Consider the following 27,093-nt stretch of genomic DNA (forward strand, 5'->3'; position numbering starts at 1 on the left):
CCTGGGTGTTACTGGCGAACTAGGAGTCGTCCACGTAGCCCACGTAGCCCACGTAGCCCAGGGAGATGAAGTGGTACTACCAGCAGCACAGAGGACACATCATGGCATGGGAGCCTGGGGGTGGGGGGCGACTGAGATCCTCGTGACCCTCCTCCTGTTGCTCGACCCACTTCCCAGATTGAGAAACCAGGAGGAGAGGAATGGGCTCTAGAGATGCTAAGGGGGCCATGGGACGCGGGAGCGCAGGACTTAGGGGCGGGAGTGGAGGGTCAGGATGAGCCTCCTTAGGCTGGGAAGGGTCTGGGTCAGGGGCCATGGATATGGTAATTCCCTGGGTCTTGAGCCCTCACTGGAAGGTCCTGGGCTCCTCTAGCACAGAGTCCATTTCCTTCCTGATTCTGCACTCTCTCACCAGACCAGGGTCTGGATTAAAGCCAACATCCCCAATAGCAGCAGGAACAGGGTTTGGGGCATCATCACTCTGATCTGCAAATCTGTGGAGATTTTGTGTCCTGGCCTGTGTGTGGTGACTTTAAAACCAAACCAGAGTAACGTTGATTGGCTTCTCTAGGAGCAATACACGCACTGGGAATGAGAACTGGGGCTCTGTCAGGAGTGTCCAAGCAGAAAGACCTGATCCAGGCTGGGATAATGAAAAGTCAAACTCCAGGGTGATGGGGAATCCCTAGTGGTGTGTCCATACTCCAGACCCAGAGAGCCATGCCCTGGGGACTTGAGACTTTGCCCTGAGTGTGCTTCAGTACCAATCGATCTTTTTTTTTTTTTAATTTTTTATTTCAAAATGCATTTTGATTCATTGTACATTGTCTCGAGCCATCCATGGGCAGTGTGTGTGTGTGTGTGTGTGTGTGTGTGTGTGTGTGTGTGTATGTGTGTCCCACATTTGAGCATATGAGGGAACTGGACTGACTTGCTGCCTGATTGGGTTGTGCAATGTATTTGGGCCTTTTCTCTCCTTCCTGTGATCCTACACAACACCTGAGATAGGTGTGACCACAAGATACCACCAAGCTAGACTCCACTTTCTGAAATTCAATTTCTTGTCTTATTTGGGTGGTACTTTCTATACAGTGGCTTTTCCCCAATAAATACCAGGGCTTAGGGCATGCTCTTTCTCTTGCCTGCCTCTTTCCTCACTTGCTCCCCTTGACTTCAGTGTGGGAGCTTGATTCGTGAGGCTGCAAACCGTCCTGAACATTAAAAAAGTTATTTTCTGTGTTTTTTTCGTTGCCAGCCCAATTCACTTGGAGTGACCCTGGTTCCACCACGTATGACCCTGGTTTCATCGCACATTGTAACAGTACATGATGTAGCATTGCACCATATGTGCAGTCATACATGGACCTAGGGTAATGAGGTTCAACTCATTCCACCATCCTTCCTGCCTCAATGCCCCCTTCCCAACCCTCCTCCCCTTTGCCCAAATAGTTACCAATCACCCATTGTCACACTGTCCCTTTGTTTCCTGCCTCAGTGGTAAATCAGCAGTTCTTAAACGTTTTGGTTTCAGGATCTTTATATGCTCTTAGAAAGTAGTGTGCACTCCAGAGGTAATCTGATTATGTGGATTATGTCTATCAATATTTTGCAGAAATTTCATTTATTTGTTGATATTTTATTCCTCAGAGTACTGATAACTATTTGCATATTGACAGAAATAATAGTTTCAAAGAGAAATAACAGTTTTCCAAAATAAAAATATTTAGTTGGAAGACAGATCATTTTGCTTTTTACAATTTTGAAAGTCTTTCTTATTCGTCATTAGAAAACCACTAGATAGGCATGTCTTCTGCATTTAAGTTGTGATTTTGGTTGAATAAAAAAATGCAGCTTCACAAAAATATCTTGAAAGAATTTTTTAATAACATTTTTAATAGCTGTGGCTATTCATCTTTGAGATTACACTAAATTGACACAAATATTAGCTTCTTGAAGATTCTTTGCTATATGCACTCTGAAACATTATCATTGAATAATTCATATTATGTTGCACTAAAGTCTGTGTTTTGCACATTAAATGGATATCTTGATTTTTTTTTTGAAATCATGCACTATTTGATGAAGTTATATAACCTTCTAGTGTTAACATATTTAAGTGAAAATAATTAAGAAGTCATATGTTGATATTACCACAGTTCACCAGAAAGTGTTTTAGATACTTGGGAATCTGACAAGTTGATGGTGGTGGACTCAGGTTTTCCTAGATTCTGATTTTCTCTTGGAAGCATAAATTTTATCATTAAATATACAGCTGTCTGTGGATTGTCTTGAAGGAACAGGCTCAGGTCATTTTGTAGAATGTTGGTCAAATATTAAAGCCTAAGGAATATGTTCTGTCAATTCATTTTTTTAAGGGGTGTGGGCAATTGAACTCAGGGGCACTCTACTACTGACCCACAGCCTCAGCCCTCTTTTGTATATTTTTTAAACAAATCCCAGACTACCATCATTTGAGGATTAAAAAAAAACATTTTATTGGTTGTTGGTGGGCCTTTATTTATTTATATGTGGTGCTGAAAATCCATAGTCAGTGCCTCACACATGCTAGGTAAGCACTCTTCCACTGAGCTGCAATCCCAGCCCTCCTTTTTTGTATTTTATTTAGAGACAGGGTCTTACTAAATTGCTTAGTACTTCACTTTTGCTCAGGGTGGCTTTCAATTTACAATCCTACCGCATCAGCCTCCTGATCCTCTGGGATTACAGGTGTGGGCCCCCCTGCCCCACCTTTCTGCCATTTGTTTTTATAAGCAGGAGTGGTATTACAAAAAAATGGGGAAGGAACAACTCACCAAATTGCTTTTTTAAACACAAATACCCTCCTTTTTAATGTAGCAAAAGTGCTTTGTGTGTACTTCCCATTCTATCAAACAACTGTTTCTATAATGTGGATTCTACTATACACATTCTACTATATTCATCTGGTCTTACTAGAAACCACATGGAAACTACTATATAAGAATATAAGAATGCTACCTCTATACTTCTGTTTTATCCTCTTCTTTCTGTGATTTGTTAGAGTCTGTAAACAAGTCAGGATGGCGCCTGGCAAAATGCCAGAGGGAGTGGTTTGTGAAGTAAGGCCAGCGAGCCATTAAGTGTGGAGATTTCTTATTGGTTGACTGCTGTATCTAGTTTATGTTAATTAAGATAAGCTGTGTGGAATGTATAAATACCTCTCCTGTCCTACAATAAACGGCTCCCACTCCTGCTGTATCAGTCTACACAAGTTCCTCGTCACTCCCCAGTTATTTTGCTGCAGCCAGACTGCGGCAGTGATTATTATTATACCTAGACTATCCAAATACATCGGACACATGACTTGTGCAGAATTGAGGAACAGAGAGATACAAGCCGCATGGTGAACACACAGGAAAATGAAGACAGATTTCACTGAATAAATATGAACATTAAGTGGAAATGGAGTAACGAAGCCAATCTCAAAGCAGAGAATGTTGCCTTGGGTAAAAGAATATGAACAGACTATGCTGGAGGAGATTCACTTCACAGCCACAATATTAAAATCTAACTTGAACCATTGGCATATTCAAGGCAACCATAGGAAATCTGAAGCACTTACACAAATGTCAAACAAAACTATTTTTTTTAAATAACAGGGACATTTTGTAATGATGTGTTAGTCAGCTTTCCATCACTGTGACTAAACATCTAAGACAATCAATTTATAAGGTAGAATGGCTTATTTCACTCAAAGTTTCAGAGATTACAGCAGGTTGTTGGACCTGCTGCCCTGGGGCCAGTGGCCCAGTGAACATCACTCTGGGGAAGACTTGGTAACCAAAGTGCTCACTTCAGATTGGCCAGGAAGAAAAGACAGGCAAGAAAAGGTCAGGTACCAACATTCTCTTCAGGATCAAGCCCAAAATGAGGTGACTTTCTCTCACCAGTCTCCTCCACATAAAGGCTTCATCTTCTTCCCATAGTGCCATGAGCTAGTGACCAAGCCTTTAACATCTATGTTTGTGAGGGACACTTAACCAAATGAAAGCAAATGATGAAAGTATCAATCCTTCAGAAATACAGATTAATTCAAAATATATGTGCACCTAATCACCAAGCACCAAAAATATAGTCATATACCACAGAATAGTGTTTTGGTCAACAATGATCCTGTGAATTATATCACCTAGCAGCATCTTGGCTCTCTTAGCTTGTGTAATGTAAGTGCACTCTATGATGTCACACAACACTGAAATGACAAAATGATGCATTTCTCACTATCCCTGTTGGTAAGCAACACATGATTACATAAGAAAACAAACCTGGTAGAAATGAAAAGAGAAATGCCAAATGCAGAAATACTAGTTGGAGACCTCCTCAATATTCCACATCTGGTGATGGATAAAATACTAAGCAAAAGATAAAAACAGATTTGACCAACACTATACACCACATAAATCTAGTGGACATCTATAAACACTGTTCTCAACAACAGCTAAATACACATTTTTAAAAAACATTTATTTTTTAGGTGTAGTTGGACACAATACCTTTATTTTATTCATTTATTTTTATGTGGTGCTGAGGATTGAACCCAGGGCTTCTCAAATGCTAGATGAACTCTCTACGACTAAGCCACAATCCTAGCCCCTGAATAGACATTTTTTTTTTCAAGTGCATGTGGAATATTCTTCAGGATGCACTATATGCTAGTCTGTAAAATAAACATTAATCCATTTGAAAGCATAGAAATAATACAAACACATTCTCTTACCAGAATGGAATGAAATTAGTAAACAATCATAAACTAAAAGAAATCAGGAAAAGTCACAAATGTATGGAAAATTTTAAAACACTCCAGAAGAATAAATTACTTGAAAAAATTAAAACAATGTTAGAAAACACTCTCAAATTAATGAAAATGAAAGAACAATTCACCAAATCTATGAGATACTAATCAAGGGGCAGTTAGGGGGAGATTAATAGCAGTAAATTTGTAGCTATAAATGCCTGCATTAAAAAAGAGAAGGATTTCAAATGAATAACCAAACTTTCCACCTGAAGGCACAGGAAAAAGAAGAGCAAAGTAAAACCCAAACAACGAGAGAGAAGGAAATAGTAAATAAATAGTAGACAGAAAAGTATGAAATATTAGAAAATAATGAAGTAGACAATAGCAAAGCAATCAGTGAAACCAAATATGATGCTTTGGAAAGATGAACAAATTGACAAATTGTTAGCTGGGCACACCAAATAAAATAAGACTAAAATAATTAGAATCAAAAAGAAAGAGAGGCAATAGTATTTACTTTACAACAATAGATACAATTTATAGTACAATGTGAACAGTGGTAGGCAAAACATTGTATAATATCTGTAAAGTGGACAAATGGTAGGTAGACAACAAACTAATTATGTTTACTCAAGAAGAAATAGACATTATGAATATACCTAGAACAAGTGAAGATATTCAATTAGTACTAATATATTTTACAAAACTACCCACAAATAAAAGTTCTTCTCCAAATGATTTTACTGGTGATTTATAGCAAATAGGTAAAGGAGAATTATTGATTGCAGCTCAGGCTACTGGCTCATTATGGGAATTCTAGAGTTTGCTTGGGTTTGAATTTTGACTCTATCATTTAAGGATTGTGAGGACTTGGGAAAGTTTTTGAACCATCTGTGTCTTTGATTCACCTTCTGTAACATGGGGATGACAGTGCTTGTTGTACTGAACATTCATGAACTTGTTAGAACAATGCTAAGCATATAATAAACGTTGCATACTTGTTTGTTAAGTCAGTAAGTGAATGGTTTCTTAAATATGAGAATTAAAGAATTAATTCCAATTCTTCACAAATTCTTCCAAGAGGAGGAGGGAATATTACCCAACTAATTCTATGAGGCCAGTAATACTCTGATACTACAGTCAAAGACATTGCATTAAAAAAAAAGAAGGATTGCAGAGCAAAGTCTCATGAAAAGAGATTCAAAAATCCTGAACAAATCCTACTTAACAAAAATTAGCAACACAAAATAATCCTACACTACAACCAAATGGAATTTATCCCAGGAAGTGGTAGTTTAATTAATGTAATACATCATGGTATTCCAGTGAAAACCAAAAGCCACAAAATCATCTTAATAAGCACAGAAAAACATTGCACACAAGTAAAACTCATTCATATTGTAAAGAAAACACACAATTCTCTCTAGTTGCAGATAAGATTTACCATAGGAAAACATTTAAGAAAATCAATAAACAATTATTAAAACTAAGGAGTTCACCTGTTTCAGGATACAAGACTCTTTGTTCTTGGATATACTTGTAATGAACAATTTTCAAATGAAAATAAGAAAATCATTCTATGTTCAACATCATTTAAGGATGAAATATGAATGACATCAGCAAGATGGCAGAGTAAGAGATACCAGCCTTCATCTCCCTCCAGGGGGAAAAATAAAGATCACTAACCATGAACAAAAGTATCATTAAGGTTCCAATTAAGAATATGTGGCAATTTGCAGGTAATGGATGAAGTTAGAGAAGATAATGCTAAACAAAGTTAGCCAATCCCAAAAAACCAAATGCCAAATGTTTTCTTTGATATAAGGACACTGATTCATAGTGGATTAGGGAATGGGAGCAAGAGAGGAACAGACAAACTCTAGATAGGGCAGAGGGTTTAGAGGGGAAGGGAGGGGTCATGGGGTTATTAATGATGGTGAAATGTGATGATCATTATTATACAAAGAACATGTATAAAGACATGAATTGGTGTGAATATACCAGAGATATGAAAAATTGTACTCTATATATGTAATAAGAATTGTAATGCATTCCACTGTCATATATAAATAAAAATAATGTAAAAAATGCTCTTTCCATTAAAAAAAGACTGTATTCCAACAAGATAAAAAAAATAAATAAAATGAGAAAATAAGCACACAGCAAGGATCACTGTGGGACAGCAACCTTGGGACATCAGGAGATGACTAAGAGCCAAGAAGGAGGGGTTACCAGTATCAGGAATGTGGGAGGTTCTACTCTGATCCTCTGAGGTCTGCTCTGCAGAAGACAACAGTAGCATTTGTCACTGGGGTAACCAATAGAGGGCACGTGCCTGACTTGCCCTGACAGTTATTTTCTCTATTCTGCCTTGAGAAAATAACATGCAATCAGGAAGGTGAAACTACAGAAAGCTATAAATGTCAGAAAATGTTAGGACTTGCAGGTGGTAAAAACTGTAAGCTTCATCCTACATTTAATAGTGAGAGTAAGTTAAGTATCAAAAGCCAAAGCCTGGTGAAATGGCACTTACCTGTCATCCCACTTCTCAGGAGGCTGAGGAAGGAGGATCACAGGTTCAAGTCCAGCCTTGGCAACTTAACAAGATCATGTATAAAATAAAATAATTTTTAAAATGAGCTGAGGATGAAGCTCAGCGGCAGAGCTCTAGGTTAGTTTAAGAGTGGCCCAGGGGTCAACTCCAGTACTGCTGAAGAGAGCAAGTAAGGAAGAGGGCAGATGTCAGGAAGGTCAGTCGGTGGCTAAACTTGTGTGTGACTGCAAATTTTGGGCTCCTGACTCCTCCTCTAACACAATTTCCACTATACCATGGGAAGGACAAACTGAAGATGCCTGGAAAAGGGCTGAGACTCATCTCCTTCTGGTGCATTTACTCACAGAAAATAAAGAATTCACATAAAGCCAAACATAAAGTACACAAGAAGCAACAGGTCTGTCCCAGACAGGTCTGTTCTTGCACTGGGGATGATACAGCATGGATGTCACTCAGGAGTACAGAGAAGAAAGGGAGGACCTCTTTCTGCCAGGAGAGGATCTGAACTGTTAAGGTCACCAGGGAGAAATTTTTGGCTCTCTCAACACTGAGCCCGGATTAAAATTCCCTGATGGTACAGTGACCTTGATTTTTTGGTCATGGCAGTTAACATTTGCTAATGCAGAAAAAGGGGCTACTATTTTTCTTTTCAGGATTCTTTCCAATGGCAAACAGTCCTATTACTTAAACTGAATAAAATCAGGCCCTAGCTGACCCTATGTACCTGAGATGTACACAATTTTCCTATGACTTTTTGTGAGAACCTGCCAAGCAGTGGGTTTGTAGTTATTAGAACCTGTGATTGCCATCACTCACTGGCCATCAGTGAGGGGTCAGAGGTGGTAATCTCCTGTATGGCATTATTTGATTCTAGTCATGGCCAGGGGTCTGTCATTGTCACCATCCACTGGATCTGCCCCACTGACTTCCAGCAAGAGCTGGGGCATGGTGTACGAGATCTTCAAAATCAACATTCCACTTTGGTCCTGCAGTCCTTGCCTGCCTAAATTTCCCACCATCTGCAGCAGGGTTCTCAAACCTGAGAGTGCAAAAGAACTGAGGACACTTGCTAAAAATGCAGATTCCTGTCTCCACACCAGGGACTGACTCTCTGTGGCAGAGATGGAGAAATTTCTTTCTAAGGAGAGTTCCTTCTGTTTGGGGATCACACTTAGAGAAAGATGTCCCTAGAGCATGCTTCTGAAACTTTAGTATGGAAGCAAATTGTCGGGACCCTTTTTTCAAGTGCATATACAGATTCTATCATGGGACAGTGGGCCATTCTATATTCATTCATTCTTTCATTCATTGATATCATATACTAGAGAGGGCTGGGGATATAGCTCAGTTGGTAGAGTGCTTGCCTCACATGCACAAGGCCCTTGGTTCAATCCCCAGCACCACAAAAAACAAACAAACACAAAGCTTCTTTGCTATATCATATACCAGAGGAAGTTGATGCTTCTGGTGACACTTTGAGTTGCCATGACCCAAAGATTTCTAACCTTTTCCTGGTCCTCAGAGAACAAAATTGCCAAGAACAAATTTGGTCCTCAACTTCCCCAGTTCAGGTGGAGTAGAAACCGTTCTCTCACCTTCACTCTGGACAGGTCCCCATGGAGGAGAGAGCACTGCTCTGGTTTGCCAGATACTATGTCTTTAGTTAACCAGATTCTCACTGTGGAGAGACCAACACATTGGGCCACTGAGAACTCTGGCTAACAGCCAAGGGCATGAACTTGGCCAAGCTGCACATTGTTGCCACTTGAGCCACCATCTTTATTGCAGCCAAATGAGAAAATTGTAGTCAAATCTACCTAGCCTACTTGCTCCTAGAGTCCTGCTCTTCAACAACTAATTGTTGTTATCAGTTACCAAAATATTTGCATGTATGTGTTCCACATACAACTTAATGATTTGTTATGTGCATGCATTATGAAATGATCACCAAAATCAAAATAGTTGACATATCTATCACCTCACATAGTTACCATTTTCTTTCCATCTTTCTTTTCATGTGTCTGTGTGTATGGTTAGAAAACTTAAGATCTTCCCTCTTAGCATATTTCAAGTATACAGCATAGTATTACTAGCTATAGTCACCATACTGAATATTAATACATTACGTCTCCAGTACTTCTTCATCTTGCATCCCTTAAATTTAATACTCTCTGACCAGGACCTTGTTTCTATATCAGATTCAACATACAGTGAGATTATGTAGACTTTCTGTACCTGGCTTATTTCATTTAGCACAATGTCCTCCTGATTCATTCATGTTATTGCAAATGAGTATATTTCTGAATATTAATTTTTAATTAATGAAAATATTTAAAAATTATATTGTTTATTGGGCTGAAAAATATTTTGTTACAATTTATTTCAAGCAGTAAATAACTACAACAGATATTAGCAACCAAAATGAGGTTCCATTTAAAAAATAAAAATAAACTGTAAAAGGATGGAGTAGAATTGGTGCTGGGTAATGGGACTTTGAGAACTTCAAAGAGAGTTTTTAGGAGAACTTGATTATAAGAAATATTATAAATATTCTTCTTTATTTTCTTTTCTTTTGGTACCAGGGGCACTCATCAAGTGGGCCATATCCCTGGTCCTTTTCTTTGTGAAAGGCTGCCACATATGTGACCAGCATTCTCATCTCCTGATTGGTTTGAGGTGCTGCCAGTCACTTCTAGTGATCTGGCCACTTTCAAGTGGCTACAGACTATAGCTCTGATCTTGAGAGTAGTTATACACAAATGGGAAGATTTAACATTTTTACTTTGTTGCTGGTCCCCAAAAGAAAATGTTGAGCCTTTCATGACTGAGACAGTTGCTGGTGATAGAATTGTATTACTCTCCCTAATCTTATTGAGGATGTTTTTTTCATTTACTAGAGTTCTAGAGATTTTGCCATGAAATGATGTAAATGCAAACAAATGATTTTCTTGCATCTCTTGTAATGAACCAACGGCTTTTCACCTTGATTCTATTAATGTGATGATATGGATTTGGATTCTGTCCTAAAAAGACCAAAATTGACTTCCTATAATATAATAAAATCAGGGGGAATAGGCATAGGTTTCTTTATGCATAGTTTTGTATTTCATTTCCTAATGTCTTTTTAAAATAGTTGTTTCCTCTTTATTTATTATGTACAGACTTCTAATGATGAGTCCAAAATGGAACAACTAAAATTACCAGGGTTTATTATCCTCCCCTTTCCTATAGACGATATTCAAGGCCGGCACTGGAAGGCTGATTGGCAGGGAAGGACCTCATTCACAGCTCATTTCTGGAGCTCTTGGCTATAGCCCTAAGTTTCTTGCCATGGGGGACTCCCTTTAGGTGACTGTCCAGTCAAAGATGACTTAGCCAGGAATGAGTGATATAAGAGAGAGCAGAGCAAGCAGGAAACCCCAGTGTCTTTATGACTATAGCTGCACACCATTGATTCTGCTTTGTCTCATCACTAGAGGTGAATTTAAGAAGTCCAATCATGTTTATGGGGATAGGAAGGAGGTTTCTATTCTTGAGTATCAAGGAATTTGTGATCTTTGAAAACTACCATAGTAGACCACAAATTATTCCTATTCCTTCCACATGTACAATAAACTGCTTTCCATTCAAGACTTCCAAATAACTCATTTCATCACCTAACCAGTGTCAACTCCAGAGTCTCATCATGTGAATCAGGTCCAGGTATAGATGAGTCTCCTTGAAAAAACTGATGTCAGTGTAGCTCTACGTATACAGTTCATGAAAGCTCACCCTGTGGGTAAAGAGAAGAGGTAGCTGCACCCTGACAATCCTAATATACAATGGTGAGGCACAGATGCTGGTCTCAGGAAGTTCTGGCTCTTTTTGGTATGAAGAGGGCTCCAGGGCCTCAAAATAAGCGAAATCTGTAAACTTTCTTTGGGCCACAGTGAGTCCTACCCTAAAATTTCTTTCTTTCTAATGCACCTGTCCCTGCTTTTAAGTGTTTTCCTTGACCCAGAGCTTTTATAACATGGAACTTTTGAAATAATTAAATGTCTTCCATCTCCCATGTGGGAAGCTGCCCTAAATGAACACACACCATCAAGTCCTGACACAGGGGGCTATGACCAATTACTACATTTTGTAGTGACTTGGGTGATGTTCCATGTCAGATAGAAATGTGTGGCTTCAAGTGTAGGCATACCCACTGGGGTTGAGTTATGCTCACCTAATCCTTAGTAATCCTGCCCCTTTGCCCTTTTTGGGATAGAATATTCCATGGAACAGCCTCCCTCAACAAAACATGTTTGAAACCTGCTCTTTCTCTTTTTCTTGCCTGCCTTCCCACCCCGTGGGAGACACAGCTGAGGACCAGTCACTGACCCAAAGAAAGGGTACTTTCTGTGTCTGTATCTTTATTTATTCCCCAAATTTAGTTGGAATGACCCTGATTGGTTCAGTCATGTGATGTGACATCCCATCAAAGCTGCTTTTGTATAAAACCTATTTTCCTACTGTTATGGTTTAGATATGACATGTCCCCAAAAATGTCCTGTGTGAGACAATGCAAGAACATTCATAGGTGAAATGATACTATTAAGAGAGCTGTAACCTAGGAAGTGGGTTGATTCACTGAGAGGGATTAGTTGGGTGGTAATAGTACTCAAGTAGGGTGTGGGCAGAGGAGGTAGGTCACTGGAGTGTGCCTTTAGGGTGTATATTTTGTCTCCTTTAAGTGGAGCTCTCTCTCCTTCCTGGTTGCCATGTCCTGAGCTGCTTTTCTCCTCCACACTCTTCTGCCCTGATGTTGTGTCTCACTCAGGTCCAGAGCAGTTTAGTTGACCATCTATGGACTGTGATCTCTGAACCCTCAAAACACAAATAAACTTTTCCTTGTCAGTTCTTTTGGTCACAGTGACTCTAAGTTCATTAAAACACCTTCCAATTTAGAATCAGACTAAGATTATGGGCCACTCCCTCATTGAATTGGGAATACATTTCTTCTGTTGAGAGAAGGACGCTGAAGGCCAGATAACTTAACCTGTAAGGGTCTGGCGAAACGTCGGAGGGAGAGACCACCCAAGAGACTGACTCCATGCAATTGGCAAAAGGGGATATTTATTGGGGATCCATTCCAGCGCGCTGGGACTCTGTGCTCACTCAAGGAGGGAGAGCAGCCCAGAGCCCAGAGCAGAGTTCAAGCGGAGCTTAAGTACACTTTTTGGAGAGGGTGGGGGGCTTTGCATACATCAGAACAAATCATCATGAGGCGCGGGAAAATTGAACAACAACCCTGAGTCAGGATTAGTGCATACATTGGCGGGAACAATCAGGCAGGAGTGATTGGTGCTCCTAGGTGGGGTACACATTCAAACTGATTGGTTTAGGTCCTGCAATGCCTACGTGCCAAGCAACCTGGAACCCTTAGCTATTAAACAACCAGAAAGTCAGTGGAAATATTTACTGGGCAGTTCCAGTATAGTCCTAACAGCTACAGGGATTACAGGTTTTGGGGGTAGCAGAGGGACTCTAACAATACCTAGTCTTTTACTTTTTAACCCAATCTCTGCACTTTGGAAACTTTAGGATGCCTGGTCTTTTACACTTTAAATCAGGCTCTGTGGCTTAGAATCAGCTTGGAAATTTTACCTTTACAAACCCTGGTAGTCTCCACAGAAGATGGGAGCAGAGGTGCCCACTCAGGACTGTCTAACTGCAGGATCCCTAAATCTGCATAGGTTCATTTCCTGCCTGTGTCACTTTTCTGCCTCTTCTGTACAATTTCTGCAAATTTCAGGGAGTTTGGAGATGGAACTTTTGAAACAATTAAGTCTTCTTTCATCTTTCTTCAAAGTTAGATTTGAATAAAACCCATTTTCTTACCATTTTGTTTTCAAAATGTTTTGGAGCAGAGAGCATTATGGCCTGGCTTCTTTCCTCCCAGGCAGTATTACAGTTGCCCAACATCAACTTGACTCTGAATATTTCTGGAACAAGAAACCTATGGCCTAAACTTTTCCTTCCTAGGCACAATGTTGTGTGACCTGGTAACAATTTGGCGTTTGTGTGTGTGTGTGTGCGTGTGTGTATGTGTGTTTGTATGTGTGTTAATGGAGAGAGAGAAAAAGAGAAGGAGAAGGAGAAAGAGGAGGACATTTTATTTTATTTTATTTACTTTGGTACTGGGAATTGAACCCAGGGGCACTTAACCACTGAGCCATACCTCCAGATTTTTTTCTTTCTATTTTATGTATTGACAGGGTCTTGCTGAGTGGCTTAGGGCTTCACTAACTTGCTGAGGTTGGCTTTGAACTTGTGATCTTGTGATCCTTGTGAGTCATTGGGAGCAAAAGACACCCTGAACAGTCAATTAAATACTCAAAATTTTTAAATTCAGAGAGTCCTTGTAAGTCTCCCCATACCCCAGCCCCTCTCCCTCTTCAGAATCTCATATTTTTAAGCAGTGGGAGACACATCAAAGCTCTGGGCTCTGTCATTACATGAGCAGAACAAGAAGAAAACCTGGTCAGAGTCCATTGGAGAGGTGGCTAATGGAGGAATCATAGAATGGGTCATTGTTCCCCTCTACAGCACACCAAATGTCTCAGGGATCACTGTTCTTCCTACTTACAGGCAGCTGGAGCATAGGGCCTCCATTTTTTTTTTTACTCCTGATGGAAGAAAGCATCCTGTGAGAGAACAGGTTGGAGACAGATCTTAGAGGAACCCCCTCGTCCTGGACTATGCATAAGATTCCAGAACTGTGCCTGCAAATGCAGGGAAGGATCAGGAGACAAGAAGAAAGGAGATGGATAGGGATGGAGTGAATTGCTCTCTTGGAGATCTTTCCTCAGCAGAGAAATTCCCCTCTGGCCTCTAAATGATGGGAATCAGATCCTCTTCACCACAAGCATTAGAAGGATAAAATTGTCATTTAGTTTCTATGTGCTTTACAAAGAGTAAACAGGGTCCAGTTTGGGTAAACATGTTTGTGAATATATTATTTCCCACTAAACAAGGCAGGGTACACTTTCACCAGGTACTTGAAACCACCAGTGGGACAAAAATCCAGACCCTGCACTTTTCCTACCTGTGTTCTTCTTCTTCCACAAGACAAAAGTGACCACAGAAACAATGGTGCCAAGGAGGACCAGACCAGCAAGGGTTCCCCTGATGGGGATGATGGGCTGTGGGGGTGGCTCTGGGAGGAGAAGGGAAGTCAGGTGAGGGTCTATGATCCCCAGCTCTCAGTCCCCACACTGCTGAGGGTCTCCAGAATGCCTAATGCTTTTCTGAAAAGAGACTCTATACCCTCACCCGCTCCTTACCCCAACTCAGAGTGAGGGGCTCAGGCAGCCTCTCATGGTGCACATGGCACATGTATCTCTGCTTATCTCCAGAGGCACCATCACAGCTGCCCATTTCTGGAAGTTTCCATCTCCTGCAGGTCTGGTCTCCACAAGCTCCATTTCCTGGGTCTGGTCCTCCCCATCCCGTTGCCAGTTCAGGTGATCTCCTTGGTGTAGAAGCCCAGGGCCCAATACCCCAGAGTGATGTCCCCTTCAGGGTTAGTGTGGTAAGTCACACATGTCTTTGGAGGGTCTGAGAGGAAGAATAGGGAAACTCAGACATTCTTGCATTATTACTCCTGGGCCACTGAAGCAGTGCTCATGTGTTCATCCAGAGAATGCACAATAGGATTGGAGTGGAGGAGGGAGCATAAAACCAAAACATAAGCCTGGACTCAGGCTTCTGGCATTATCTTCTATACCTTGGAAAGTTCGAGAATCAGGTTGAGACAACTCTCTTACAAGGCTCCACGTGTCTGACAGGGATTTCAGGTTCTGGCCTGGGTGGAGGCTGATAAGTTGCAGTCAGACTTCCAAAGACCCTAGGCTGGAGCTGAGACAAACACCTGATAGAAAGTCCCTTAGTAGCTGTTGGGAGGGGACAAAATTGCAACATATGCAGTCAAAGGGAGAAATAAAGAATGTCCACTCGCTTCTGTCCCTTTCAATACTTTATTCACTCAAATCACTCAATACAATTTCACTCTATAGGTTCTTAATCAAGAAAATGACAATCCTTAATGCTAGATACTACAATAGACATAACCAATTCACAGCAAATGATTCTAGATTAATTAATTGCCCAGCAAAAATTCTAGATTAATTCTAGGCACTGCAAAACACATTTAATCATGATGGGCTATCGACAGACATTCCCTCTGCATGCTGAGTTCAAAAATCTTAAGCCTTAGGCTTTATGTCCAGCAGATGCACACTCACTTGGACTGAGGTGATCAGGTCTGGAACCAAGGTAGGCTTTTCCTGGCATGGAGTGGACAACTGGCTGAGGAGAGGGTTGCAGGGAGAAGTTGCTGCTCTCACCAGGGTCCAGAAGAGGTGGTAGAGTTTAAGAGTGGTGAGGATCACGCAGAAGATCACAAATGATGACAAGTGATGGATGTCAGCCCAGGTCCTCATCAGGCTCTCCACCTGGAGTGCATCCTTGTTTTATCTGGCTGAATCCCCTGTTCATCAGCTCTATTATTTATACTAAATTTTGGGTCTTTTGACCCCCCTCTCAATCCTTATCAGCTACCACTGGATTTCTCAGTGACATCATTTACCCTGGGGTCAGAAACATCTGGTCTGGTGGTCTCCACCCTGATCTTTTCACCTTTCCCTCTCATCAGTCGAGGACAGCCTGCCAGGGGCTTCACTGTTTATGAGGGTGAGGGGAAATAACTTGGTTGAGGCCATACTGGAGGGCTCTGTGTGTGTGCCTGGTGAGACTGCAGGTTTCAACTGGAGTTTTTAAAATGGAGTTGCTTAGGTTCAGGCCTAAGGCCATCCTCACAGTAGGGAATGTGGTGAGTTATTTATTATCTTTCCCACCAGCCAGGGAAAGAGACTGGCTCTCTTACTTGTCCACAGAGCAGCCTTCAGTTCCTCTCTAGTATAGCTCCTGGGACTCCAGGCTGACTCACTTCCTTCTGGAACGGAGCAGGTGGTGTTCTAGCATGGGCGTCTTTCTCCTCTCCTCCATGTGGGAAGTGGGCACAGAGCTCCTAGGAGCTCAGGCAGATGTTCCACAGCCCCTCATACCTAAGCGCTGCAGAGTCTCCTTTCCTTTCTCCAAATGTCTGGTGAGGGACTCTGGCACTCCCCTTCCAGGTAGGCCCGAAATCCCTGTGCCACACCGGCCTCCTCCCAGGTGGGCTGGGTGATCTGAGCTGCCGAGTCCGTAGTGTCCAGGAGCTCAGGTGTTTGTTCAGGGCAAGGTAATCCTCCCCATCGTGGGCTTACTGTGTGAACCTGTGATGGAAGTGACCCCAAACACATCCAGACATCCTCTGGAGGGTGTGAGAGCCTGTCTGGGTCCCCACTCTGCCCACCCTTGGTATTTTCCCTTAAACTGAAAATGAAACCTGGTGGCAGTCCCTGGGGTCTCTTTCTGGGTGGACAGTCTATGCAGGTTCCTCAGCCTTGGGGTGAACCACAGACAAGGGAATCCCTTATGACTGGGGACCATGCATGAGGTACTTGAGGGGCGTGACCTTTGCCAGTTGCCAGGGTTACTCACTGCCCTTGCTCTGGTTGTAGTAGCCCAGCATGGTGTTAAACTCCACCCTGTGATTCTTTGCAGTGTTCTTGCAAATCTGTGTTAGTGTCCCAATACTCTGACCCCTCCTGCTCCATCCACCAAGCTCGCAGCTCCTCCCTGGGATTCTCAGGGTAGCTGTAGAAGCTCAAATTTCTTGTTGTCCATGAAACTCACGAAGATGAAGTGGGATCCCCGAGGCCAGGAAGATACATGACAGTGTGGAAATACCTCATGGAGTGGGATCCTGGGGGGCGGGAGACGCTCAGACTCCATGACCTTCTTCCTGTAGCCAAATGCCAGGTCCCAGGTTGAGGACACCAGGAGGAGAAGAGGGGGGCTCTAGAGACCCTAAGGGGGCGAAGGCAGGCGTGAGGGCAGAACTTAGGGGCAGAGTGGAGGGATCAGGACGAGCATCTGCACCTGGGGAGGATCTGGACCAAATTAGAGAAGACGCTAATTTCAGGGTCCTGTGTGCTTAGGGTACTCCTCCCCTAGAGTCTGGTTCCCTCCTGACCCCGCACTCACCTGCCCAGGTCTGGGTCAGAGACAGGACCCCCAATAGTAGCAGGAGCAGAGTTCCTGGAGCCATTCCCCTCATTCTCCACTTCTGTGGGGATTCTTCATCCTGGCCAGTGGGTGGGGACTTTGAAACCTGAACCATGGTTATGCTGATTGGCTTCTCTGGGAGCTAGACATGACAAGCAATGGGAGTGAGACCTTGGGCTGCTTCAGGAGTGTGCAGGCAGAACCACCTGGCCCAGGTTGGGAGAGGGAGAAGAGAAATGCCAGGGAGAAGGGGAATCCCCAGTGCTCCACATCCACACCTCAGACACAGCTCTAGACCCTGAGAGCCACAACCAGGGACCTGGGACTTTGCCCTGACCACTCTTCTCCTGAAAAGAGTGCTCTTTATCACAAAGTTCTCTGATACCTGCTTCAGGGAAATCTGGAAGGGATTGGTTACAGGATCTTTTTGTGCTCCAAAGGTAAACATGTTCATGTGGAGTATGTTTAGGAATTGGAAATTAATTCCATTTTAAAAATGATATTTTATTCACTCAGAGTATTAATAAAAATTGCATGTCAAAAGAAACAATAGTTTGAAAGAGAAATAACTGTTTTCCAAAGTAAAAATTTAATCAGAAGAGTGGATCTTTTTATTTTTCACAGTTTTGAAAGTCCTTTTAATTTGTCGTTTTAGAAAACTGCTACATGTTCATAACTTCTGCATTTAGCTATTAATTTTGTTTGAAACCAAAAATGTAGCCTCACACTAATATGTGAGAGGAATCTTTTTAAATAATGTTTTACGTTAATCTGGTTCTTCACTAAATTTGAACCGTATTAGCTTCTTAAAAGTTCTTTGACATATGGACCCTGAAACATTACTCTTGAATAGTTCATATTCTGTTGCATGAAAGGCTGTGGATGTGTCTTGCACATTGATTGCTTTTGTGCTAATGCATGATATTTTTTAAAATGATGCATCGTTCTATAAAGTTATATAGATCTTCTAGTGTACACACATTACAATGCAAGTAATCAAGAGGTCACATGTTGATAATACCACAGATTTCACCAGAAAGTGTTGTAAACATTGGGCAGTCCATGAAGTTCATAGTAGTGGATTCAGATTTTCCCAGACTCTGATTTTCTTCTAAGAGTGTACATTTTATTCTTGAAAATATTGCTGTTAGTGGACAATCTAGAAGGGACAAGTTCAGGTCATTTAAAAAAAAATGTTGGTCAAATATTGAAGCCTAAGGAATGGTTTCTCTATCATTCATTCTATATATCAGAAATAGATTTTTATGGTATCCCATAAAAATGGGGCTTGTCCATCTCACCACATGGCTTTTGCTGACACAGGCACCCTACTTTGCAATGTAGCAGAAGTGTTTTATTTGTACTTCCCATTCTATCAAGTAAGTTTTTTATAACGTGGATTTGAATGAAGATTTAATAAAGTCAATAATTTTTATTACTTCTAACAGGACATGTTTAAGTGAACTGGCATTTTCTCTTGTACAGTTAAAATATGCTCAGAAATACAATAACTACTATTGCAGTTTGGTACCTTGGTTTCAATCTTGCCAAGTTTTACTTCAGTGTAAGTAATGTTTTAGTGACATTATAAAAATAGCTTTTGGCCATATAACTCCTGTGCAAAAATCTGAATAGATCCAAGGACTCCACAGATCACACTTTGAGAACTGCTGTTCTGAGTAAACTGTGAAGAGATTCCAACTGGTCCCAAGTTCTTTGCTTGATCCTCTACCACTATTCTCAATAATTGCTAAAAAAAACATGTAAAATATATGATATTTTTGAACAAGTAATGAATTTATGCACAATTATATGCAAAAACAAAAGAAGTTCTTAGAAATTAAAAACTGATCACATACATGATAAATCTATAGATGATTTGGATGATTAAAAGTAATACCAGAAAAGAAGTTATATAAAAAAAATAATGGTAAGGAAAACAGAAGAACTCTAAGAGCCTGAGGCTATCAATGAAGGATTTCTAAAAACTTAATGATAGGAGTTCCACAATCATTGAGAATAAGGGAAGATTTTTAAATCTCAAAAAATTCTCTCAGCAATTACAACCCCCCCCATTACATTTGAGAGGTGTCAAAACAAATGAACACAGATCCATACTAAGATGCATCAAATAAAACTTCAGAAAATCCATAGAAAAGAAGAGATCCTAAATATTTCAAGAGGTAAGAACAACAGTTTTGGTAGCTAAACAATGTTGAAGTAGTGTTACTACTGTTTACTGGTGCTGAAGTATAACACCAGAGAAGCATGTGGAAGCAAGTTAGAGTGGAAAGTAGAAGCTTTATTATGGACAGCAGAAAAGACTTCTCCTTGGAGGAAGAAGGGGACCCAAGAGGTGGAATCCATGAAAGGGGAAGGTCTTCCCTCTTTTATAGCTAAGGTCTTTTTTTAGCTTTCCCACATTCCTGTCTGAGTTCCTGTCCTTTGTTCTGTTATCTTGCAGTGATAGAATGGAGGTGGGAAGACCCAAAAGGTAAGGGACAAAAGAGATGGAGGAGTAATCTGTGCAGGCAGGGCCTGAGGTGGCTTTTGATTAGCACCTCCCTGTTTGCTGCCAGCTGCTTCATTAACATTTCCTTAGAATGGGCTCTGGGCCTTGGGAACATTAACATTTCAATTTCCCCAAGTGCTGCTCTGTTTTCCTGGGCTCCATTTTCAGTATGGCCTTCATTCTCAATTTTACTTCATATTAGACCTGATTTACTTAACTACTCTAACTACCTATCTTTAAATCTGGCTTCAGTAATATCTGTGCATTCCAAGAAAAAATACTTTCAACAACACAGAATTTCATAAAGTTGAAGTTGAACTAAGAGAAAATGTGTCCTAAAGACATTTCAGATGTTTTGGGTTTCAGTATTTTCTGTTCCATGTTCCTGTAGGATATGGTTAAATGAAGTAAGAAACAAAAATGATGGAGAAAATGATGGAAAGGGGAAACGTGATATGCAGGTAAGAAGGGAGACAGCAGCAGAGAGGGAAGCCAAAGTTCCCTGATGAGACCCTGGGGTCAGTACCCCCTCCCCAGATGCAAAGGAATACAGTCCAGGTGTAGCAGTACTAAGGGCTCTAGGATAAGTGTCTTCACCAACTTAGTGGAATCCTGGATATCACTAGCTAGCCGGGATGGTGACCTGTGCTGGGTTCACAAGAGCTGGCTAGCCTCAACCTCAAGCCTAGGAAACAGTGAAGAAAGCATATAACACATGGAAATACCTTTTGCTTGTGAGAATTAGGGACAGCTTTTGACCTTAAGGGTTTATTGGTAAGAGAGCAAGCCACATAAAAATGCTGTATTTATTGGGGAGAAGATATTAGAATATTCCACCCAAATAAGGCAAGGGGTCTGTGTCAGGGGGTTGAATCCAACCTCTTAATATCTTGAGGTCAGAAGATTGACTGATATCTTGTCAAGTCACACCCATCTCAGGGCTCTGTGGGAACACAGGCAGAGTGAGAGGAAAGTGCACATGTGTGTCGAACAGTCCAAAGAGCATGCAATGCCAGGCCAGTCCTCCCATACACTCAAAATGCACATAGCTCACACACACAGTCCATGGATGACCTGCAACACCTGCACATGCTTGAATATACTCAAGGAGATTATCTTAGTCTGCTTGGCTGCTCTAACAGAACACCACATATTAAGTAAATTATGAAGAACATAAATGTATTTCCTCACCATTTTTAAGGTTGGGAAATTCAAATTCAATGCACTGGCATCTAACTAGGACCCTCCTGGTGTTTCCTCATATTGGACAAGGTGTAAGGGCAAGAGAGATGGCAAGAGAGGCAGGAGGGGCCAACACATTCCTAAGATAACAGTACTGATCTTTTTAGGAGAGCACAACCCTCATGACACACCCACCTCCCATTAGGCCCCATCTCCTCACAAGACCACAGTAAATATCAAGTTCCCAACACATGAACTTTGCAGCACACATTCAAACCATAGCAGAGACTCTGGGGGAGAGTTTGAGAAACTTTCAGTAATGAGTACCAAAACAACAACAACAACAAAAGAAACTAAGCAAATGAAGGAGGAACACTTTTATCAACTTCAGGGAAGTTAAAAATTAGTTGAAGGAAAGAAAAGGAAACTTGGCTACTCGCCTGGCTGTGAATAGCATTTACACAGTCAGAACAATATAAACAACATTGGTCTATCCAAAATTATAAAAACTGTTGTGAGGATAGGGGCATGGGAATGGATGTTGTCCACTGCAACCTGAAACTAAGATAGAAGGAGCACTTAGCATTCTATTTAGGGGCACAGAGGTAACAATAAAAACATCAGATTACAAAAGTAAAGCAGGCTTCCTCTGCGGATCCAGAAATGGGGCTATATGGAAGATTGGCATAATTTGTTTTTGTGACCAAGCCTTGTAGGAGTATTTAAAATTTCAAATGCATCCATGGATTTACTAGAAAAATTAAAATTCAGTGTTTAAAAAGACAACATGAGAGAATAGACTCAGATATCACTCTGTAAGGTATATCAGAGAAATGGGCAGTGCTTGGCATTGTGCTGCATGCCTATAATCTCAGTGGCTTGGGAGGCTGAGGCAGGAGAATCTCAAGTTCAAGGTCAGACTCAGCAATTTACCAAATCCCTAAGTAAGTTAGTGAAATGCTGTCTCAAAATAAAAAATAAAAAGGGACTGTGGATGTGGTTCAGTGTTTTACTGCCCTTGGGTTTGAAAGACCCCCGTCCAATGAAAGACCCCCGTATCCCTGTCCAAGGAGAATCACACGAAACACTGGCTGCAAAAGCAAGAGGTTGGTTTATTGGGACACAGGCGCCTGCGGGTGCCCAGCAGAACCTCAGCTGGAGCTTTGGTGAACTGGCACACCGGACTTGGGGATACAGAGATTTTTATAGGGTTTGGGACAGGTTTCGCGGGCGCGGGAAGCAACAGGTTTCTTATTGGTTTGTTTAAATCTAGCATATAGGCCACCTAGGGGGTACAGGTCTGCATTCCAAAAACCACAGGTCTGCATTCTATTCTTTCTGTTCCTGCTTATCTGTTCCGGTTTATTCATTTATGCCTCAGGATGCAGGTGCTCTGTTCTTCAACCGGTTGTCCGGAGAGCATGCCTGGTGCCTGAACCTGTTTATGGCCTGCCTGGTATCTTGGTTTCATATCTTGGCCTTAGGTAACTAGGTTGACTGGGCTAGGGTCTTTCAGGTTCAATCTCTGATACCAAAATTAAAAATAAAAATAAATGAAGCAGTGGGCTGGGGATGTGGCTCAATCAGTAACACACTCACCTGGCATGCGTGGGGCTCTGGGTTTGATCCTCAGCACCACATAAAATAAAATAAAGATGTTGTGTCCACCTAAAACTGAGAAATAAATATTTAAAATTTCTCTCTCTCTCTCTCTCTCTCTCTCTCTCTCTCTCTCTCTCCTCTCTCTCTAAAAAATTTTAGAAAAAAAATAAATGAAGCAGCAATCAGAGGGAGACATATGATTGGGTGATAGATTTTTATGAAGGGATTTCATGTTATTTACTGAGTTTATCTGTGTTTCTTTTAATGGGAAATATTACATTATGATTGAATGCAAGAATTAATGGGCTCAGAGGGTAGAAGGTGATGATGCAGGGGAGGAAGGGGCCAATCTTGTTCCCAAGTGCAGGGGTGGCCTCAGACAGCAACAGATCATCCATCATCACTGGTGGGAAGATGGAGGAGACAGTTTCAGCTGTGGGGGCTGTGGTGGGATTACGAAGCAATTCTTACCTGAGTCCTACTTTTTTTCCAAGTTAAAAGAGAAAGTTCATCTTCTAGGAAAAAGAAGTAGGGAAATAGTAGTGGGGTATGAGAAGGGAGGAGAAAGTGAGAAATTGCTCCCTCAGTGGGCCAGAGTCAACTGACTGGGAAATGGCATTTGTAGAAGGCAGTGCAGGGGGCCAGTGAAGTCTTTGTTCATCATCTGAAGGAAAGAGAGGGAGAGAAGAGCAATTTGCAGCATTCAGGCTGTAGGAAGAGGAGGCTGACAGACTGAAAGGAAATAAAAATGTTCTGGTCTAAGCGTATGGATTATTTTTAACTTGTCATTTATCCTTGTCAGCATTTTATAATTTTTCTCTATTGAATACACATTATAGTCACATATCAACTAATTACAGGAATAATTTTGAGGAAATGTGTTCTTAGTCTATGAAGTCAGTATCACACTGATACCAAAACAGACAGACATATTAATAAAAATATATATCAATATGCCTGATGAATATACATGCAAAAATCTTTAATAAAATATTAGCAATCTGTATTCAAAATTCACTGAGAAAATTTTACACAAGAGTCCCATCAAGGGATGCAAGTTTGGTTCAACACATGCAAATCAATAAATGCAATACTTGACATAAAAATAACTAAGGACAAAGAGTATATGATCATCTCAGTAGATTCAGAAAAAACCTCCAACAGAACCCAGTGTCCATTCATGATTAAAACGCTGAGGAAACCAAGGAAAGAGAAACTTAAAGGAACTTGCTTATGTAAGTTTCTTATATATAAGTTAAACCCAAAGCCAACATCATAGTAAATGTGAAAAACTTAAAGTATTTCCTCTAAAATCAGGAATAAGACAAGGATGTATATTCTCAACATTCCTATTCAATATAATATTTAAAACTCTAGCCAGAGCAATTAGGCAAGAGACAGAATTTAAAGGTACACAAATAGGAAAAAAGTCAAATTATCTGTATTTGCTGATGACTTCATTCCATACTTAGAAGACTCCCAAAACACCACACATCTACAGCTGATAAGTTTAGTAAAGTGTCAAGATAAAAGATCAACATACAAAAATCAATAGCTTTCCTATAAATCAATAATGAAACTGTGGAGAAATAAATCAGGAAAACAATTCCCTCAAAATAGCCTAAAAAACAAAGAGGGGGAGAAAAAAAGAAAACTGTCGATACATCTATCTAAACAAGGAAGTGAGAGATGTCTTGAAATACTAGTGCTGTAAAGTCTTTGGGCTTTACTTTTGGAGGGCTAAGGCTGTGGCTCAGTGATAGTGTGCTGACATAGCATGCAAGAGGCCCACAGTTCCATCCTCAACATGGCCTCCCCAAAAGAAAACAATGTCTTTGGTAGCATAGTTTGTGCTTCATGTTAACAGCATATTTAGTTACTTTCAAAAAGCCAGTATAACAGCTATACTGGTGCATTTCCACAGCTAGCCATTTATAATTAAGCTTGTTACTTAAATTTTTTGTTAAAATGACATTTTGTATCAATTTTTTCCTAATTAAATGTTTTGTTCCATTAAATTAATTATTACATTTTGAGCATTTATAAATATGCAACAATTCAAGGGAAATCCAATAGCATCATTCCAACATTTACCTGCTTCTCCAAGACAAGTCAAGGTTAGAAGGAAACTGAGAATCAAGTCATCCTCCATTATTGCTGATGGCCTTCCTCTAGTACCCATGGAGCCCATGAATTCAGTTTTGGTTCAGTTCTAGATCCCATAAGTGAAGCAACAGAGAAACCAGGAGAGCAGTTGTGCTCCTCAAAGCAGTGACAATCAATGGGAGTCTTCCAAAGACTGTAGAAGGAAGGGGGTTAGGATAAAGAAGGCTTGAAGGAAGGAAGAGTGATGAAAAAGCACAGCTGGTTATACAATAGGCAGGACCCAGTGCACAATGAAGATGTGGACCTCTTGTTCAAAAATTAGAAAAACACTACCATTAAAGATATTAAATGTATTTTTTATATCTTCCATGGTCTCCTGCAACTTGTTATGGTAATGTTTTCTATTTTCTACTGTTTATAAGAAAACTTAAAATAGTTATTATTAGCATGCAAAAAAATTATAAAACACTGAAGAAAAAATTGAAGATGCCACTAGAAATTGGAAAGACCTTCCACATTGTTGAAAAGGCAGAATTAATATTGTCAAAATGGCCATATTACCAAAAGTGATCTACAGCTTCAATGTAATCTCCATCAAAATGCCAATGTGATTCTTCAAAGAACTAGGAAAAATGGTCCTAAATTTTACATGGATGAATAAAAGACTCAGAATAGCTAAAGTAATTCTGATCAATAAGAGCAATGTTGGAGGCAGCATAATACCCAAACTCAAATTATACTACACAACTCTAGTAATGAGACAGCATGGTATTGGCATCAAAACAGATATGATGACCAATGGAATAGACTAGAAGGTACAGAGACAAAAGTATAGAAACAAAGTCATATGATGCTTGAAACATGTCAAAGAACACAAGTTGGGGAGGAGATCCCAGATGATGGAATAAAGAAGGTTGTGGCATGAAATGAAGAAAGGAAACAGACAGCTTCTCCACATTGTAGGTGAACCCAAAAAGGCAAGTGGGAGACGTACTTTACTGGAATCTAAAACTGGAAATTCAAAGGAGACTGAAGATTCAGTAGGTTGAATATTCCCCAGTAGCACAGTCTCTCCCATAGCTGGGCCAGAAGCTCCTTCAGAGAGGTCCCTTTGTGAGTATAGTAGAAGGATGAGGGACTGAAAGGAGCCCACATTTTTGGGAGGCCTAAGGCATGTCTGGGTACAGAGTGTTCAGAGACCAAGAATATTGCTTAGCAAACCTGAAGGACACGCTGCATGATATTTGTTGGGGAGAGGGGAGAAAGAAGCCACCACCTCTCTCCAGGAGGTATGCAGAGGACAAAGGAAGGAAACATTCTGCAGCTGGAACATGGGGGCCAGCAACTAAGGAACCAGATTCCTGGAAAACTGGAGTTTGGCCCAAAATACAGGCCCAGTAAACATATGCTACATGAGATAGAGTGTGATTCGGTAACCAGAAAAAAATCAAATTGGAGAGAGAGGTTTACATAGGGGGAAACTGGTCATGGAAACCCACCCAGCTCTACCCCTACTCCTCAACCTGACTGCTTGCAGGACTAGCTGGGAGACATGCATCAGTCTGGCAAGTTAGAAGGGCAGGGATGGGAGAAACTCTTTGGAGACTGAACCTGTGACCAGGAAAAATGGGATCTGGAAGAGACATAAGGGACAAAGCATTAACTCCCCCACCACATGAGCAGAACCCAGGGAACCCTTGGCATAAAATTCTACAGCATGGACCAGCAAGCACTCAGCACTAGAGCTCTGCTGATTCAAAATCTCCAGACCAGTTAGCCTTCAGAGAAGAGCCTGGAGCCTGCCAAAGCCTAAACTTCTGCCTCCAGGAACTTTGCCTATGGGATCACCTCTCTCACTAGAGCAATCCTGAGGGTGGAGCTTCATACTCCAGAAGATCCCACATAAACTGCTGTGAAGAGAAGCTGAGAATATTTTGAACTCAAACAAAAAAAATCTGTAACTTTTAAAAATTTTTTAAAAATTTATTTTCAGTGTTTAATTGTGATCATAATTGTATATGGACATTTATACAGTTTCCTTTTTTTTCACTTCTTCATCTTTTGCATTTTTGAAGCTAGTTATTTTACATGGATTAGTTTTTTTTTTTTAACTAGGATGGCTGATTAGTATATTTTAGTTTTGTGTTCTTTATTCTTACTTATAATTTAAATTTTTGCTTCATGTATTTTTGCTATGCATGCTAAAACTCTCTTTTACCTGTTTTC

The 27,093-nt window shown here is 40.8% G+C and overlaps 1 protein-coding gene and 1 pseudogene across 2 annotated transcripts in view; both read right to left on the minus strand.

Annotated features, from left to right (window-relative positions):
- The window catches only part of LOC101966190 (patr class I histocompatibility antigen, A-2 alpha chain), a 299,544-nt gene that overhangs the window by 232,203 nt on the left and 40,248 nt on the right, over positions 1–27,093 (minus strand). The window lies entirely within an intron of this gene.
- LOC144364732 (class I histocompatibility antigen, Gogo-OKO alpha chain-like) lies at positions 20–17,517 on the minus strand (annotated as a pseudogene).

Source organism: Ictidomys tridecemlineatus, chromosome 8, assembly GCF_052094955.1.
Source record: "Ictidomys tridecemlineatus isolate mIctTri1 chromosome 8, mIctTri1.hap1, whole genome shotgun sequence".
Lineage (NCBI taxonomy): Eukaryota > Metazoa > Chordata > Mammalia > Rodentia > Sciuridae > Ictidomys > Ictidomys tridecemlineatus.